General features: G+C 36.2%; 1 pseudogene; it reads left to right on the forward strand.

The window, feature by feature from the left end:
- Positions 1-13,684, forward strand: part of LOC127130669 (uncharacterized) — a 58,696-nt pseudogene extending 45,012 nt beyond the window's left edge.
- The last annotated feature ends 5,710 nt before the right edge of the window (positions 13,685-19,394 follow it).

The following is a 19,394-nucleotide window of genomic DNA, read 5'->3' on the forward strand; positions in this document are numbered from 1 at the left end:
AGAAGCACACAATATAATCTAACATGTCCGAATAACCCTAGGCAAAGCCATCACACGACTCACCTCATTCTAACTTATTCCACTCCCACACCACAAAGTGAGTATCCGTCCAATCATCATACGGTGGGGTTAATCGGGCTCAAGGAAAATTTATAGTGGAGTAAATCATAGAGACTTCTCTCTATACTATAGTTCTCTCTGTTAGCTTCCTAACGCTTCCAATCGTGTCCAAAACGGATTTACGGAACTAAAACTACAGTCGTTTTAACCTAATCAGAATTCTAGGTCAAAACTCACTCAATTGCACATAGATTGACCGATTATTGTCAATCTAATACATATATATCATGGCATAAGTTAATGGACTCCTAAGATGTTATAGAAATAAGGAACAAGTGGTTTTAGGCAAACCAAGGTTGGACCAATCGATTACACTAGGAGTCAATCGATTGTGTGAAGTTACTGACTTCTATTTTTGGTGAAATTAGACAAGACCAATCGATTGAGCATTGTAGCCAATTGATTGACATCAGCAAGATTCAGCCTTTTCTTCACAGAATCATGAACCAATCGATTCTTTATGCAACTTTTCTGCAACCAATCGATTGACACCTGCAGAATTTCCAAAATTACCTCTTCTAAACACTCTTTCTTCCATGTTTAACATCCCTAAACCATCCTAACTTATACCCATTCATGTCTTCATATTTTCTAGCATAGATTCATGAATTTTATCACTATCCAACAACAATTAACATCAACCAAACACAACATCATGGTCCCAACACAACAACACAACAACACAACATAACTCACACAAAAGTATGTAGGAATCATGGTATGAGACATAGAAGCATGAACAACAACAAATTCACAAAACCTAATCCCACTTCCATGAAGTTCCTCCCCCCAAGCTACAACTATCTAGGAACTCACGTTAGATTGATGAGGATGATGAAGAAGATGATGAAAATGAGATGATTGGTGGTGATGATCATGATCTTCATGAGTTTTTTCCTTCTTCTTCCTTCCTTCCTCTTATTCTCTTCTTCCTCTTTCTCTTTTCCTCTTTCTTTCTTTCTTCCCTTAATTTTTTTTCTCTTTCTGATAACTGTCTCTTTCATTCTTATCTCTTCCTACTTCTTCTTAACTATTACTTTCCTTCTTTGTTTTTATACCACACAAATATATATAACATATAAATAATATATATTATAATATTAGGTAATATTACAAAATATCTCAATTGATATTTTGTCTTCTAGTACCAATTGACCAATTATTAATGTTACCAAAATATCCTCTCTTGTACTTATTAATATTGGTCTGTCTCTTTTATTAATAATTAATCTCTTCAGAGTTCACTGAATATTCTATTGGTCTCAACTAACAACATTTAGAGCACATAGAAGCTCAAATTATCTTAACTAACAACAAATAGATAGGAACTCAATTAATCTCAAGTGATAACTAATTGATCATTTAAAGGAATACATGATATTTCATAATATACTAGAACTTATAATAGTGATTGTCATACCCCAAAATTTGCCCATTAATCTTGCAAAACATTTCTCGAAGCACTCCAACTTATTCTGCAAGGCACTGACCTTAAAGGAACAAAAGCCCAGCTCACTACAGACCCAATCCAGAAAATGGCCCAAACTGGCCTGCTCGCTAGGCGAGCAACTCCTTCGCCTAGCGAACCTTCGCTACACGCTCGCCTAGCGAAGCTTGCGAACATCAGAATTTTTGGGCTTCATTCTGAGCCCATTAGGTCACAACAAGAGCATTATAAATAGCCAAGCTTCAGTCAGAAAAGGGAGGACGCAAACGGAGAAAGGAGAACCCTAGCAAGCAGACTCTAACCCTCACGGGAGGCAAACCCTGAAGGAACTTGGCGGCATCAAGGTTTACCACTGCCCAATTCAATCCGATTTTGCCGATTCGAAGTCGCAATTTAGTTGCAAACAGGTTTTACATTGCTATTACTGCCTTAGGTTCTTAATTTGCATATTGCATTATGATTAAATTTATGAAAATATCTTAAGTTTGGCATGTGAATTTTAGTATGTACCTGAATACCTTCAATGATTAACCATATAATTGCTGTAATGAAAGCCATAAGGCATAAAATTGGTTGAAATTGTACTGATATCAAAACCAGAATCCGCAGCCGCTCGCTAGCACATCGCTAAGCGAGCATGCAGCGAGTATTCGCTAAGCCTTCGCTAGGCGAGGCAGGAGCGAACGTGACAGTAGCTGATTTTTCTGTTCTGATTTTTCACTCATGTTTCATCATAGCCATGCATCATTTACCCGACCCTATTTACTGTTGTGATTTTTTTGTGTGGTGTAATCCTCGATTGCACCCTGATTTGGTGTTCTGACATGTTTTGTTGAGTTTTGTAAAGGTTCACATATTCCAGGAAAAGATTGCTTGTTAGGTATTCCACTTTATTTGTGGGATACCTTTGTGGAGATTCACCCTGAATTACTCAATTGATTTTAATGTATTAATTTTATGGCAAAGATCCACCCTAAATTGCTTAATTGATCTTAATGTATTAATTTTAATGGGGGGATTCCTCCTAATTACCTAATTGATTGTAAAATACGGCCTTTGAATATGTGATCTTGGACCTCTCCCTGTTGCTTTATGGTATTACGGTATTATGGTCATGTCCCGCGAATGTGGGGATACACTTAGCCAAGACCCTTCGATTAAATCATCATAGCCCCTCGGATGTTGCCTTCGAATATATGATTTTGTCCCTCGATGACCCTTCGGTGTAGCCTACGGTTAAATGATGATAGTCCCTTCGAATGCTAAGGTATCCTTACAACCGTTGCTTTCAATGACCAATCGATGACCCTACGATGACCCTTTTACATCCAAAGGATAAAACCACTTATTTCTCAATAATAAGGACGGTTTTACCCTCATAAGGATAGGAAATACCCATAAAGACCCTAGGAAGGTATAACTCTTAATTGCTTACTCACAAATCGAAATACTTTTCACACCTTACACCTTTTCAAAACATCTTTTAGAAAATCACCACTTGGTATACATTCATGCTAGAATCATTACCGAGTTATATTTTTCTAAACAACTTTCAAAACTAAACGAGATAACCACTTTGTATACATTCATACAAGAATCATTACAAAGTTAAATTCTCTTTTCAAAACACTTTCTAAACAATGCACAACCACTTTTTCCAGATAAACATAAGTGATCAAGCAATTAAGAGCCCATGGATAACCATGGATACAAAGGGTGCTAACACCTTCCCTTTGTATAATGTACCTCCCGAACCCAAAGTCTAATTAAGGTCTTTCCTGTTCTTTTCCACCTTTCCTTATTGGATAAAAGAAAAGTCGGTGGCGACTCTTGTTATCCGCGACATTGCGATTAAAAGCAAAACACCCGAAGTCAGTTCACCGTATGACAGAACTGGCGACTCTGCTGGGGATGATAAAAAGGAGAGGTTGCCTTAAAAACAAGATCACTTATTCAAATTGTCTGATTTACTTTTAAGGGATTGCTTGGGTATTTTATGCTTGAGTGAAAGATCCTACACCCGGATCTAGTGTACCTTAGGTAAGTAGCAAAAGATCATCGCGACTATCCGGCGTATACTGGAATGGTCAAAATGATGGCTACGGTTAATGTGACACTTTGGATGTCCTGATGTTCCTCATGTTTACTTGAGGAAAAATTTGGCTTCCGCGTGGTGTCATCAAAGCATTAACCAGACCTTTAGAACCCTAATTGACTCATCCTAGCCATTAGACAGTAGTGAGATAACTGGCTTCGGTTCCGACTGGGGTTGGTTGATACTCGATACTACACTCTTTGAGATTGGACTTTAGGGAAGCTTTGGTCAACTACTTGGTGTTGCACTGAAGTGGACCTAAAGAAAAATCGATGATTTGAGATCCTTCTAGAACCCAGTTACTATTCTAGGACAGGTTGAACCAACCAAACTTCAGTGGGGAGGGTATTTACCTATGGAACTCATGCAAGCCTTAAAACCTAAGAATGATTGTTGTGTGACTTGTTTGTGCTTGTTACTTATTTAACATCATAACATCATAACATCATAACATCATAACATCATAACATCATAACATCATAACATCATAACATCATGACATTGTACTAACCATTTCAAGGACTTAGGGATTTAGCTTTGCTCTGTTAAACAGGTTATGGCTTCCAGGAAGACCATCCGGATCAATTTTGTAGCCATCTCTCCTCAACTCAAAGATTTAGTGTCAGAACTTCCCGATCAGGCTCAGTTCGTCATGAAACATGGTCATCTCCTCAATTTGGTTACCACTGATTTCAGAGAAGATATGATGAGAGTCCTATTCCAGTTCTTCGATCCTAAACATCATTGCTTCACCTTCCCAGATTATCAGTTGGTACCCACATTAGAAGAATTCTCCAGGATGCTTGGGATACCTATTCTTGATCAAACACCTTTCAGTGGTTTAGAAAAGATTCCGAAGTCTGAAGAAGTTGCCGCAGCTTTACACATGACAAAGTCCGACATTGAAGCTAATTGGGTAACAAGAAGTGGAGTTAAGGGTTTACTTGCCAAGTTTCTGATAAATAAGGCCCGAGAATTCTTAAAGATTATGAATGTCCATGCTTTCGAAGACGTCCTAGCATTACTAATCTATGGTTTGGTGTTATTTCCTAATCCAGACCAATTCATAGACATGAATGCTATTAAGATATTTCTCACTCATAACCCTGTGCCTACCGTGCTTGGAGACATTTTGCATTCCCTCCACACTCGTACTATGAAAAGGCAAGGGACCCTCATGTGCTGCATACCGTTGTTGTCTAGGTGGGTTTATTTCGCACCTTCCTCAATCAGTCTTGAAGAACGAGCAGAATTTGAAATGGTCTCAAAGGATAATGTCGCTCTCCCATTCAGACATCTGTTGGTGTCCTCAGTTCAAGGAAAAGGTTACCATCATTGACCGTTGTGGCGAGTTCCCCAATGTGCCACTCCTAGGAATAAGAGGAGGTATCACTTATAACCCAGCTTTAGCCCTACGTCAGTTTGGTTATGCTCGAAGAGATGGTCCACATGAAATAATTATCCAAGGCACGGTATTTGACTATGACAACGATTCCCAAGGTCTCCGTCAAAGATTTGTACGAGCTTGGGGCATGGTGAAAAGAAGTACTTTAGGACCGAAAAACTCTATTCCTATGGAACCTTATCTCAGATGGGTACGCGCCAGAGCTCATGAACTTGTTATGCCATATCTTGCAGTCGGACCACTAATTGTTGATCCAGAAGTGGAAGGAGGTACTCCTCAGATCGTTCCTTATCCAGATATGCCTACCGATGTTGAAGAGTTAAAGAAACCCTGGGTCCAGTTGAGAGAGGAAAGGGATACTTTTGAAGCCCAGTTCTGTGCCGAGAGGAAGAAAGTGTTAGAACTTACCAGCCAGCTTAATGAGGAACGAAGACTCAATGCATATCTTCGTCCGAAAAGAAGCCGTCCCTGGGAGACTTGAGCTTTCATTGTATTTTTATTATTATTTCTTGTAATGAACAATGATTAAAGAAATTATTAATAAAAAGTTCCTCTCTTTTTGGTGGTTTACGCAAAGTTAAATTCCAAAAGTCCTTGAAAACATTTCATACATTGCATAGCATAACATAACATTGCATAACAGGTATTCTAAAAGATCAATATTCTCACGATCTCCCTTCCAAACAGAAAAATGGACCTCGAACAAACCGTCAAAGATCTCCAGGCTCAGAATGCTCAACTCCAGGAGATGATCTTGAACTTATCCAAGGGGCAGGAGGAACTAAAGGCTCTATTGCTCGAGAAGAAAGACAAGAAACCTGTGAGTTACATTAACCCGGGAAGAAGGCTTAAAGGACAGGCTGCGGGAGTCAAGATCAGACTTCCAAAGGATCAAGAAGAGGAGACAGAAAATGATTCGGAAGATGAGAATGCTGATCCTCTCAACCAGGAGGACGACGATGAAGATTATGAAAATGAACTATACTCTCCAAAAGATGCTAAATATAAGTTGCTGGAAGAACGCATGCTAGCTATGGAGGGTCAGAAGGCGCCCGGTCTGGATTTCGAAAGCTTGGGTCTGGTCTCCGATGTGGTCATTCCTCGCAAATTCAAGATCCCCACTTTCACTATATACGATGGGGCATCTTGTCCTCAGATGCATCTGAGAGCTTATGTGAGAAAGATTCAGCCGTATACCACTGATAGGAAACTATGGATCCATTTCTTCCAAGAGAGTCTGTCTGGCACACAGTTGGAATGGTATTATCAGCTCGAGAGCTCTAACATCCACACCTGGACTGATTTAGCGACAACTTTCTACAAGCACTACCAATACAATTCTAAATTGGCGCCTACTCGGCTACAGTTGCAGAATATGACTATGGGCTCTAAAGAAAGCTTCAAAGAATATGCTCAAAAATGGAGAGATTTGGCTGGCAGAGTCAAACCCCCCATGACTGATCGAGAATTAGTGGACATGTTCATGAGCACACTGACTGGCCCGTTCTACAGCCATCTATTGAGAAGTTCCTCATCGGGTTTCACTGAACTTATATTGACAGGTGAGCATGTGGAACGCGGCATTCGAAATGGAAAGATACAGGCGGCTACCTCTGATCCTCCGGAGACTCCTAATGACATCGCTGCCCCTCTGCCTAACCATGACGAGACTGTCAATGCTGTGGAAGATGCTGATAGCGATTGCAACCTGGATAGCTGGATTTTCCCAACAATTGGTGACAGACTCAATAATTGGAAGGCTGAAGACACTATCCCGATTTCCTTTAGTCAGGAATAATTGTTATTGCTTATTTAGTGTATCAAATTTGGTTAAATGTCTTGTCATTTTCATAAGCATATTCATATTCAATAAATCAATGGACTTTTTGCATTCAAATATTGCGCTCTTTATCTTTCCTGTCATTTCTTTCAAACAAGCTATGTTTTCTTGCACACACTCACGTAACAATTTGCCGATCCATATCCACTCTGGATCCTGTTGGTAATAACTCTGCTACTGTTCATTATGACTTTGAAAATCCGATCTACCAAACCGACGATGGGAGTGAGGAAGATTGTGAAGTCCCTGGAGAACTTGCCAGACTGGTACTGCAAGAAGAAAAGACTATACAGCCGCATGAGGAATCAACTGAATCTAGGTACTGAAGTAGACAAGAACATTACTGAGGAAAAATCAAGAGATAATATGGAATGATGAATGTCAAGAAGCTTTTGACAAAATCAAGAAGTATCTCCAAGAACCTCCAATTCTGATGCCACCAGTTGAAGGAAGACCTCTAATCATGTATTTGACCATGTTAGAAAATTCAATAGGGTGTGTGTTGGGGCAACATGACGAGTTTGGTCGAAAAGAGCATGCAATATACCACCTTAGCAAAAAGGTACCGACTGTGAAACAAGATATTCACAGCTCGAGAAAGCTTGCTGTGCTTTGGCCTGGGCTGCTCGCCGACTAAGACAGTATATGTTGAATCATACCGCTTCATCTTAAGATGGATTCTATCAAAGATCTATTTGAGAAACCTGTTGTCTCCTGAAAGAGCTATCACTGATAATGGTGCTAATCTGAACAACAAGATGATTACTGAACTCTGCACGCAGTTCAAAATAAAACACCATAATTCCAAAGTGGCGGCTTGGTAATAAAGCGTATCATTCTACCACAAGGTGACTCTAGAGGCAAATGGACCCCCACATACGAAGGGCCATTTGTAGTTAAGAAGGTATTCTCTGGTGGAGCCATGATACTTGCTACAATGGATGGCGAAGACTTCCCGCATCCCGTGAACGCGGACATAGTTAAAAAATACTACGCATAAAAGAGACCCGCTAGGTCGACGTACCTAGGCAAAAGTAAGGGCATCCCGGCGAACCAAAAGGGTTCGGGCAAAAATTAGGGATAAACATATAAAATGTACACCCGGCAAGTCGAAAACCTGAAAAGGTGGCTTGGGCAAAAAAGGGTATCCTGGTGGACTGAAAACCTGAAAAGGAGGTCCAGGCAAAAATTAGGGATTAAAAGCGTATGACTATGTCCCGTTCTCAGACAGCTTCAAGGGACTGAACAAGCCAATCAATTCTATCCGACAGCAGGAGATGAGACGCTTGAAGACATAATGACAGTAGTAGAATTAAAATCAGCAGGGCTTTTCCTTCATAACTTTCTTTATATTCTCGACAATTTCCTCTTACTAGGATTTATGTCTCCATGTACACAAATTGCCTGTTTATAGGCCCTCTTTCAAAATCAATATAATTTTATTTCCGAAAAGATGCTTTTGTTTTACTTTTTATGTTTTGTTTGCATAAACGTCCATTGATTTAATTTGAATTGATATGTGCATTTGAATATGATCGATGTGTACCAAAAATGCATGCATAAAATAGAAATAGCAATTACTATGAGACTTCAGGATCGAGGAGAAGGTCTAACCAGGCTTTCCAATGAATCCGTTACCAAGTCTATTCCCCGGCAAAACCAGCTATTTCCCCAGAAGAGGTCAGAATCACCAGACAGGCTGATCATCTCATCCATCCCCAGCCAGGCTCTGTTGAATATTTCTGCCACCAGACAGAAACCAAGTCCCCCCCAGCTGAGAAAGGGCCATTAACACTAATACCTCCAACCAGTATCTCAGGATTTATTTCCTCCAGTGAAGTCGCCAGGAAAAACTTCTCAGATGCATAATTCATTCATTACATCATTTCACAGCATACGCGTGCATACAACATTCGCATTTATTTTCGCAAGCATAAAACATCTCATGCATCATGACATGGCATGAAGTTAACTTTTCTTTTCAGGTTAATTATCCTCCTAAGGATGGTATCTTTAAGCCCATCCCGGCCATTTATTGCAAATACAGCATCTACAAATACGATCAGATACAGTCTAACGTACGATTCATTCTGATTCAGCTCAACATATGACTCCTTCCACTCAGATACGATCTAACGGACGATCCATTCTGACCTTCAACTACTCCAATACGGTCTAATTTACGACCCAGTTGGACCTTTCATTTCTCAGAGACTACCTAGCGTACGGTACATTCTGACGTGTAGCCTAGCATACGACTACCCCTCTCGGATACTGCCTAATGGATGGCCCCTTCTGCAACTCAGATACAGCCTAATGGACGGCTCATTCTGCAATTCAGATACGATCTGGCATACGATCCATTCTAATCCTTATTTCTTCGGATACAGCCTAATAGACGGTTCCTTTTGCAACTCCAATACGGCCTAGCGTACGACCCATTTGGATGTTAATCCCCTCAGATATGATCTAGCGTACGATCCAGTCTGGTATTTCATCCCCAGCGGAGTCCTCCGCCTAACGGACAACTCATTCTACTATTCAGATGCGGTCTAGCGTATGATCCATCCTGATCCTTTATCCCCAGCGTGTAACACACTCTGACTCCCCAGCGAAGTCGACAGCATAATGGAGGACTCACTATACGGTCTAACGTACGACTCGATATGACACCCATGTCTTCAGATATCGTCTAATGTACGACGCACTCTGAAGCTCTCATCATCAAACTACCTGGATGGCATCTTTAAGCCCATCTCCATTAACAGGTGCAAAATTTTGGGCATTCTAATGTTCAATAATCTTCCACCTCCAGACCACGAATGGCGCATTTACCATTCTAACTCTCTCGGTTCAAGAATCTTGAACAGGGGCAGCTGTCATACCCCAAAATTTGCCCATTAATCTTGCAAAACATTTCTCGAAGCACTCCAACTTATTCTGCAAGGCACTGACCTTAAAGGAACAAAAGCCCAGCTCACTACAGACCCAATCCAGAAAATGGCCCAAACTGGCCTGCTCGCTAGGCGAGCAACTCCTTCGCCTAGCGAACCTTCGCTACACGCTCGCCTAGCGAAGCTTGCGAACATCCGAATTTTTGGGCTTCATTCTGAGCCCATTAGGTCACAACAAGAGCATTATAAATAGCCAAGCTTCAGTCAGAAAAGGGAGGACGAAAACGGAGAAAGGAGAACCCTAGCAAGCAGACTCTAACACTCACGGGAGGCAAACCCTGAAGGAACTCGGCGGCATCAAGGTTTACCTCTGCCCAATTCAATCCGATTTTGCCGATTCGAAGTCGCAATTTAGTTGCAAACAGGTTTTACATTGCTATTACTGCCTTAGGTTCTTAATTTGCATATGGCATTATGATTAAATTTATGAAAATATCTTAAGTTTGGCATGTGAATTTTAGTATGTACCTGAATACCTTCAATGATTAACCATATAATTGCTGTAATGAAAGCCATAAGGCATAAAATTGGTTGAAATTGTACTGATATCAAAACCAGAATCCGCAGTCGCTCGCTAGCACATCGCTAAGCGAGCATGCAGCGAGTATTCGCTAAGCCTTTGCTAGGCGAGGCAGGAGCGAACGTGACAGTAGCTGATTTTTCTGTTCTGATTTTTCATTCATGTTTCATCATAGCCATGCATCATTTACCCGACCCTATTTACTGTTGTGATTTTTTTTTGTGGTGTAATCCTCGATTGCACCCTGATTTGGTGTTCTGACATGTTTTGTTGAGTTTTGTAAAAGTTCACATATTCCAGGAAAAGATTGCTTGTTAGGTATTCCACTTTATTTGTGGGATACCTTTGTGGAGATTCACCCTGAATTACTCAATTGATTTTAATGTATTAATTTTATGGCAAAGATCCACCCTAAATTGCTTAATTGATCTTAATGTATTAATTTTAATGGGGGGATTCCTCCTAATTACCTAATTGATTGTAAAATACGGCCTTTGAATATGTGATCTTGGACCTCTCCCTATTGCTTTACGGTATTACGGTATTATGGTCATGTCCCGCGAATGTGGGGATACACTTAGCCAAGACCTTTCGATTAAATCATCATAGCCCCTCGGATGTTGCCTTCGAATATATGATTTTGTCCCTCGATGACCCTTCGGTGTAGCCTACGGTTAAATGATGATAGTCCCTTCGAATGCTAAGGTATCCTTACAACCGTTGCTTTCAATGACCAATCGATGACCCTACGATGACCCTTTTACATCCAAAGGATAAAACCACTTATTTCTCAATAATAAGGACGGTTTTACCCTCATAAGGATAGGAAATGCCCATAAAGACCCTAGGAAGGTATAACTCTTAATTGCTTACTCACAAATCGAAATACTTTTCACACCTCACACCTTTTCAAAATATCTTTTAGAAAATCACCACTTGGTATACATTCATGCTAGAACCATTACCGAGTTATATTTTTCTAAACAACTTTCAAAACTAAACGAGATAACCACTTTGTATACATTCATACAAGAATCATTACAAAGGTAAATTCTCTTTTCAAAACACTTTCTAAACAATGCACAACCACTTTTTCCAGATAAACATAAGTGATCAAGCAATTAAGAGCCCATGGATAACCATGGATACAAAGGGTGCTAACACCTTCCCTTTGTATAATGTACCTCCCGAACCCAAAGTCTAATTAAGGTCTTTCCTGTTCTTTTCCACCTTTCCTTATTGGATAAAAGAAAAGTCGGTGGCGACTCTTGCTATCCGCGACATTGCGATTAAAAGCAAAACACCCCAAGTCAGTTCACCGTATGACAGTGATCATAATTCTTCTTAAGTCGATGAATCATGAAAACTCTTGCACAATAACCACTTGTCATTTGATTTTTCAAAATTATGTCGCAATCTATAAAGATGACATAAAGATTACTTGGTTGGTTACATCTCACTTGGTACCTAATTAGTAGTTGGAATGGCTACCGACATTGCCATCTAAAGTTAGAAAAATGTTACCACATTGTAATAGAGATCATACAAAAATGTTGTCCTTTCTCTTTCACTTCTATATTTTATTACATTATCTTTAATGGTATTTTTATCGTATCCCCAACGATCTTACTTTGTTATCCACTGCTTCTTTTAGTTGCATTTTTTTTAAACAATGATTTTTTTTTTATTCTTAATTTTTCATTTTATTTAAAAAAAAATTATATAATAAATAATTAAGAATAATTTTGAAATAACATTCAAAAGCAAATAATTTTTAAAAAAATGGAATTGGAGTTGTTTCCAAGGTAATTCATGTCCCAACTTGTTACAATGATTAGGCAGGCTGTTATTAATATTTTCTTATTCGACTCTCAAATCTCTATGACTTCACATAAAAATATATTTTATCCGTTTCAGAATTTGATGATGATGGTTGTTACTTCATTCTATGCATTGTGGCATTTGTGTTCTTCATTGTATTTTGCATAATAATAATGAACCTCATTTTTATGATCAGAGTTTAACAAAGTTTGTTGAGTTAGATTCAATACATAGGAGGTGCTAAAATAGCTAACATTCCCTTCTTTTTTTAGGGTTTTGGCTATTGACTAATTTGACTAGTTTATCGGAGGCAGAAGACCGGATGAAATACAAGAATCCTAAAGAATCAAATGATGTTAGGAATGAAGATCTTTTTAACCGGATGAATCTCGAGGAGAAAATCGGTCAAATGTTATAGATTGAGCGCAAGTACACATCTGAGAATGTGCTCAAAAACTATTTCATAGGTAAAGATAATGATTTTTTTAGAGCGCAATTATATTAATTCAATTAGGAACTACTTCTAAATAATTAACTTTTGATTAGGGAGTGTTTTGAGCGAGGGAGGGAGTATTCCAGTTCCAAAGGCTTTTGCTGAAAACTGGATTTATATGTTGAATGAATTTCAGAAGGATGCTTTATCAACAAGGCTTGGAATTCCAGTTTTTTATGGGATTGATGCTATTCATGGCCACAACACCGTTTACAATGCAACTATTTTTCCTCACAATATTTACCTTGGAGCTACAAGGTAATTATTCTATTGCTTATTCAAGTCAATAATAGTGTTGTTCTTATAAATGATGATCATGGATATTTCAATTTTACTGCCAGGGATCCTGAACTAGTCAAGAGAATTGGAGCTGCAACCGCACTTGAAGTTAGAGCAACAGGAATTCAGTATGCTTATGCACCATGTGTAGCAGTAAGTAAATGTCTCCAACTTCTAATGTTATCATTATACTGAGATTTTAGCGTTGTTTTATATTTCTTGATAGGTCTGTAGAGATCCAAGATGGGGTCGGTGTTATGAAAGCTACAACGAAGATCCTAAAGTAGTTTAAGCTACGACTGAAATCATATAAGGATTGCAAGGGGACATCCCTGATAATATGCTAAGGGTGTTCCTTTTATTGCTGGAAAGTAAGCGTCTAGAAAACAAAACAATTATTAGTCGTGTCGATGTGTCAGTGTCATGCTATTGATTTTGGCTTTGTTAGAGTGTTAAGTTTCTGAAATGCTCTTGTACTGTTGAACAGAGAAAAGGTTCTAGCTTGTGCTAAGCACTATGTCGGTGATGATGGAACAATCAATGGGATTGATGAGAGTAATACTATTATAGATCGAAATGGATTGTTGGAAATTCACATGCGAGGCTACTTAAGCGCCATTAGCAAGGGTGTGGCAACTGCCATCTGGGTGATGCCCGTCACCCTCCACCTGAAGGCAAAAATTGCATTTATTCCAAGGGAGTCCCCTTGAACTCCATATTTAAACCCCAATCATCTCAACACATCCAGAAAAGTATATCACATGTATTAATATCATTCTAACATGCTAATTCAAAGAATCATACAAATTAATCATTCAATTTTATCAATTCATGTTCATGCTCATACTTTCAACAATTCCAACAATGGCACACAAGCATACATATATAAATAGAACCATACATGCATAAATTCAGTCACGAAAATTAGATAAATATACATTTAATCATCAAATTCTAGAATTACATACATCAACAATAATCTATGAACAGTTCATACAATCCATAAAGAGAGTAAGGACTTATCTTTTTTACCCTTCATGTTATACACCCATATTAAATCTCTTTCTCCCATTACCTTAGATTGCTTGAAAAATTCAGATTTGGATCAAGGTTGTTCTTCCCTCTTCAAGCCCTAACCTTACCTTGCCTCTTTTCTCCTAGTTTTGTTTTCATGTACTCTTTGTCATACCCCAATTTTCCCCCATTTTTTTCCATTTTTATTTTTTTTCTTTTCTTGCTCAAGCTAGACTTATCTGATACACCATAAAAAGTTTCATCTAGTCTACCTTACATTTCATTTTACTTAATGGTTCAAAGGTTCTCCGTTAATCTTTATATTTTGTTAGTTTATGACTTATAGTTGACTATCGATTGACTTTGATCATTTCAATATTGTTAACCATACTATGGCTAATATTGACATTTACCATTAATGTATTTTCCACGCATTTACTTTTATCATAATTGTTAACTTTATCATTACCATTGACTTTTAATTATTATTGAATTTTTATCATTAATTGGATGTTATTGACTTTGAATCGTTGTCAACATTAATCATTGTTGACTATTTCCTTATTTTTTTTACTTTGACCATGTTTTGACTTTTGTTGACTTTTTAGAAATAAAAGGAATATCTTCACTCATGAGTAATTGAAATACATTACAAGCATCATAAGCTTTATTACAAGGAAAGATATCAATTACAAAAAAAAAACTACAAATTTTTGTATAGTTGACTTTTTGGTCAATTATTCACCATTGACTCCTGAATTTTCCTAGACCTATTCTACAAACATTTGACCAAATAATTAATCATTATTCATCAAAAATCAATTATTCAATTATTATGTTACAAATGCTAATTTCCAACAACTCAAGATTTCATCTTCCATCAAGCTCCATTTTCATGGTTTTTTCTTCATTCTCTGGTGTCCCCTTAAGTTCATTCTTCCACCACAATGCTCACTTTGCTACAAGAAAGAAGTTACACCAAGTTAGAGATTCATATCATGTATTAAAATCATCAAAATGCTATGGAAAACTCAAAAAAAAATCTGCACTACTTCACAAAAATTCTGCACTATTCCTCAAATTCAATACAAATTTTTTCAACATTTTCCAACATTGATTCATGCTCAAAAAGTCAGAATTTGATCCATAAGTTTACACCATTCAAAAGTTCACTTTTTCAATGTAAAATCACTTCTCAAAAGCACTTAAAGTCATGGAATAAGTCACCAAAAAATTATGGCAAAAGTGGCAAAAAAATCAAAGTCAAAAGCATTCAAAAATTCCAAGTTTCATGCATAATCACCAATGACCTTCTATCTTACATTCCAACTTGGTACTTTTGTAAAAATCAAGCATCATTTGTCTCTAACTATCTATGTATTCACAACCATTTAATTACATAATTAACCCTTAACTATCATAACTACCAAACTAACACAAATTCCAACTTCTATTTCCAACCAAATCTCTATTCAATCATAGTCATTCATGAAAATAAATCCTAGGATTGGAAGTAGTGATCTGCAACTAAAACTTAAATTAATTTCCAACTTTTGATAAATCTCTTAGTTGGATCACAATCCAAGAATCTTCATTCCTCACAAAACCTTTAATTACTTCACTACCCATAAACTATCTAGGTCAAATCAAACTTTAGTCAACTACTAACTTTCAAACTAACACATATCATAACTACCATTTTGGGGAGCATTCTTAATCCTTGATAAGATTCTCCCTAGGATCACTATCCGAGGGCTAAAATCATTCCATCCATAATCACCCACTTCTTTTGAAAAATTATAAAAACTTACTATTTTTCATCATTCTTCAAGCATAAAAACCATGAATTCATAGCAAAATTATTATGTCAAAATTCCTCACCATCACCTAAAATCTCATAACCAAGTTGATGGAGTTTCATCACTTAAAACTCCACTCAATTGAGCATAAACCCCTACCATTTTTCCATAACCATCTTCATTTTAAACTCATTCAAAATGCAATATTTCCATCACCATTAACATAATTTTGTATTACTTCTATCAAGAATTCAAGGGCTTGGATCAACATCTATCAAAGATTTAACCTTTTTATCATATATTTACCAATCAAAAATTCATCAACATATTCATCATCTAAAGTTTAATTCAATAAAGTTTCAAGCATCATCAATATTCAACAATAATTTACCAAAGCTTTCCATTCAAGAGTAATCATTATCATCCATAATCATATGTTCATCAAAAGCTTGAAAATTAATTGGACTAAAGGAGCTTACTTTGAATTTTTTCGGGTTTCTCGTCGGCAAATTTGTCAATGATTCTCAACACTAACCGGGGAAAACCTTCGCTCCGTCAATAAAATATTTCACCTATCTTTTCTGCATTTTACATTACCGTTTTTGAATAGGTTGAAACATTATATCGAGCACCTTGCGCACAATAGCGAAATCTATATTTTTCTTCAATTTCATCGACAAATTCTCATCTCACTTATCATTATAGAGTTATATGATTGCTCTTTGTTGTGTTCAAATAAAAGTTTATATAAAACAATGCAGGAACGAGAACCATTAAATCGGGACTGAATTGCGCGAAATTTTTTTTGCATGACACGCGGAAACATATGGACTAAACTAGAAAGTTCTACACCAAAAATTCTGCACTACACGCAAAAAATTCTACACTAAATCGGAAAATTCTGCACTGCACCCGTAAAAATTATGCACTACATGCGGAAAATTTTGCACTAAATGCAAAAAAAATCTGAACTCATAAAATTCCAATTGAGTCGTATGTACATAATGTTTGTTCCTATTTTTCTTCAATTATTCATACTGAGTTTTATATTTCTATTTTGTGAGTGATATATATATATATATATATATATATATATATATATATATATATATATATATATATATATATATATATATATATATATATATATATATATATATATATATATATATATATATATATATATATATATATATATATATATATATATATATATATATATATGTTGCTAATAACGTGAGTCATAGAAGCACGTATGTAATTATATAGTAGTAATTATATGAATATTACTTAAGCACTTGACAAACTATCAACATTTAAACAACTTTTTTATTTTACTATATGTCCTAGTTTAATTGGTAATGAGTTTAAATGAGAGAAATAATTATATGCTTTTGTTTGACTCATTTTGTCCTTTTATTCATTTTTTTATTAGCAACATTATGTGACTAACTTTTATTTTTTAGGTGATTAATTTTGCTAATCAAGATGAATTAACTTTCAAGTGATAAATTTTGGCAACTAATTTTAATTAGTTTAATTTTAGTTTTTAACTTGAAGTAATTCAATTGCTATGTGATTCATCTTCCTTTTTTTGTTTAGTCATTTAATTAATTCTTTTGATTGATTAATTGATTAAATGCATGACAATATTAGGAATTATTCTCATTTGATACCACAATTTCACCATGTCATTTTCTCATCCATATAAGACTAAAACTCTTTTGTAATTCTCATTTTATTACCCTAGAAAGATAGGCCAATAAATGCATGACAACATCAAGCTTCATTCCCCATCTTGGTATCATATCTCTTTCTTTCAAGCATATCTCTCTCTTAGTACATTCAAGATTAAAGCCTCTTTTTGCAAATAATTTGATCCAACGTCAAGTATAAACTAAAACACTTAATAAATATGATGTGAATTGTACGTCACGAGCCTTAAAAAATGGAAAAAAATGAGATGAAACATTCCTATCCTCATTCTGAATACCTTTGGATACGAGACACATGATATAGTTGTTCAAAGTATTCACATTCACTCATAGACTTTAGTGCAATTCAAATCAAGACAATTTTCAACATTCGTCTTTGGACTAAAATCAATTACAACCAACATCAAAGATATTTCATATTCTTTCTCTCTCAACTCCTTGGTTAAAACACCAACCTCTTTGGGTTAAACATCATCTCTTGGTTAAAACACCTCTCTTTGGGTTAATCACCATTTATTAGTTAAAACAACTCTCTTTGGATTAATCACCATCTCTTGGTTAAAACACCTCTCTTTGGGTTAAACACAATCTCTTAGTTAAAACACCTTTTTTTGTGTTAAACACCATCTCTTGGTTAAAACACTTTTTTTTGAGTTAAACATCATATCTTGGTTAAAACACCTCTCTTTGGGTTAATCATCATCTCTTGGTTAAAACACCTCTCTTGGAGTTAATCACCATCTCTTGGTTAAAACACCTCTTTGTGGATTAATCACCATCGCTTAGTTAAAACACATATCTTTTAGTTAATCACCTTCAATTTCAGTTCTTTGTTATGACACCACTTTTACAATTTCTGTCATTGGTTAAGACGCCACTTTTACAATTTCAGTTCTTGGTTAAGACACCACTTTTAACTTCAGTTCTTAGTTCAGACACCATATTTAATTCCTTTTCCTTGGTCCAAACACCGCTTTTTCAATTCTTTATCCAAACAACAATTCCTTTAAATAAAAGAATTGTTATAATACATTCCTTAACAGTCAGACTAACAACTTAGAGCATCCAAACCAGGATCAAAACAACTAACATTAAAATACTTCTAGGATATGATTATAACATCGTTCCCTAAAATCAACCAACAAATACTTATTTTTTTACCCCATTAACTATGGAACTTTAATTTTCTCATTGCATTATGGGAATACATAGACACATGATTTCGAAATCTTGGTGATCACATAAATTAAAAAAATTATTTTTCCCTTAATTAAAACTAATCGCAAGTAACCTTTAGATAATAACATCAATCCGCGCAAAGAACAATCAAAATGGTTCTCGTTGAGTACAACGAATGTGAGAAATATTAATACCCCCCTTGAATAATGGACTTGATATTTTTCCTTTCTATTAGAATAAATAAAATTCAGTGGCAACTCTATTGTATTTCGAGTGTGCGATGCCAGAGTATTTTTTGTGACGCGACACTCTTTTTCGCCAAAATTCTACTAACCACTATTTATCTCTAACCTAATTTTTAATCTCTTAAAATTATACTAAGGCTGAACTTATGTTACAACTTTCACCACTCCCCTCATATTCTCTAATTTCCTACTTTCCACTCAAAAATCTTCTTTTCTAATTTATTTTAATTATTAATCAAAATAACTATAATTCTAATTATTTTTAATTATTCTAATCCTTCTACCACTCTACCAAGGCTCTCACTACACCCCATCAAGGTCCCTCATACACATACAACTCACTATACTTATTTGATTAAAGCATACTAAATACCAATTAATTAAATAAAAAAGACGATTAATCTGATTAAATAGATTAATCAAATTTCAGGATGTTACAAAGCGCATTACAGGTTGCCTGATTGAGCT

Source organism: Lathyrus oleraceus, chromosome 3 (assembly GCF_024323335.1).
Source record: "Lathyrus oleraceus cultivar Zhongwan6 chromosome 3, CAAS_Psat_ZW6_1.0, whole genome shotgun sequence".
Taxonomy (NCBI): Eukaryota; Viridiplantae; Streptophyta; class Magnoliopsida; order Fabales; family Fabaceae; genus Lathyrus; species Lathyrus oleraceus.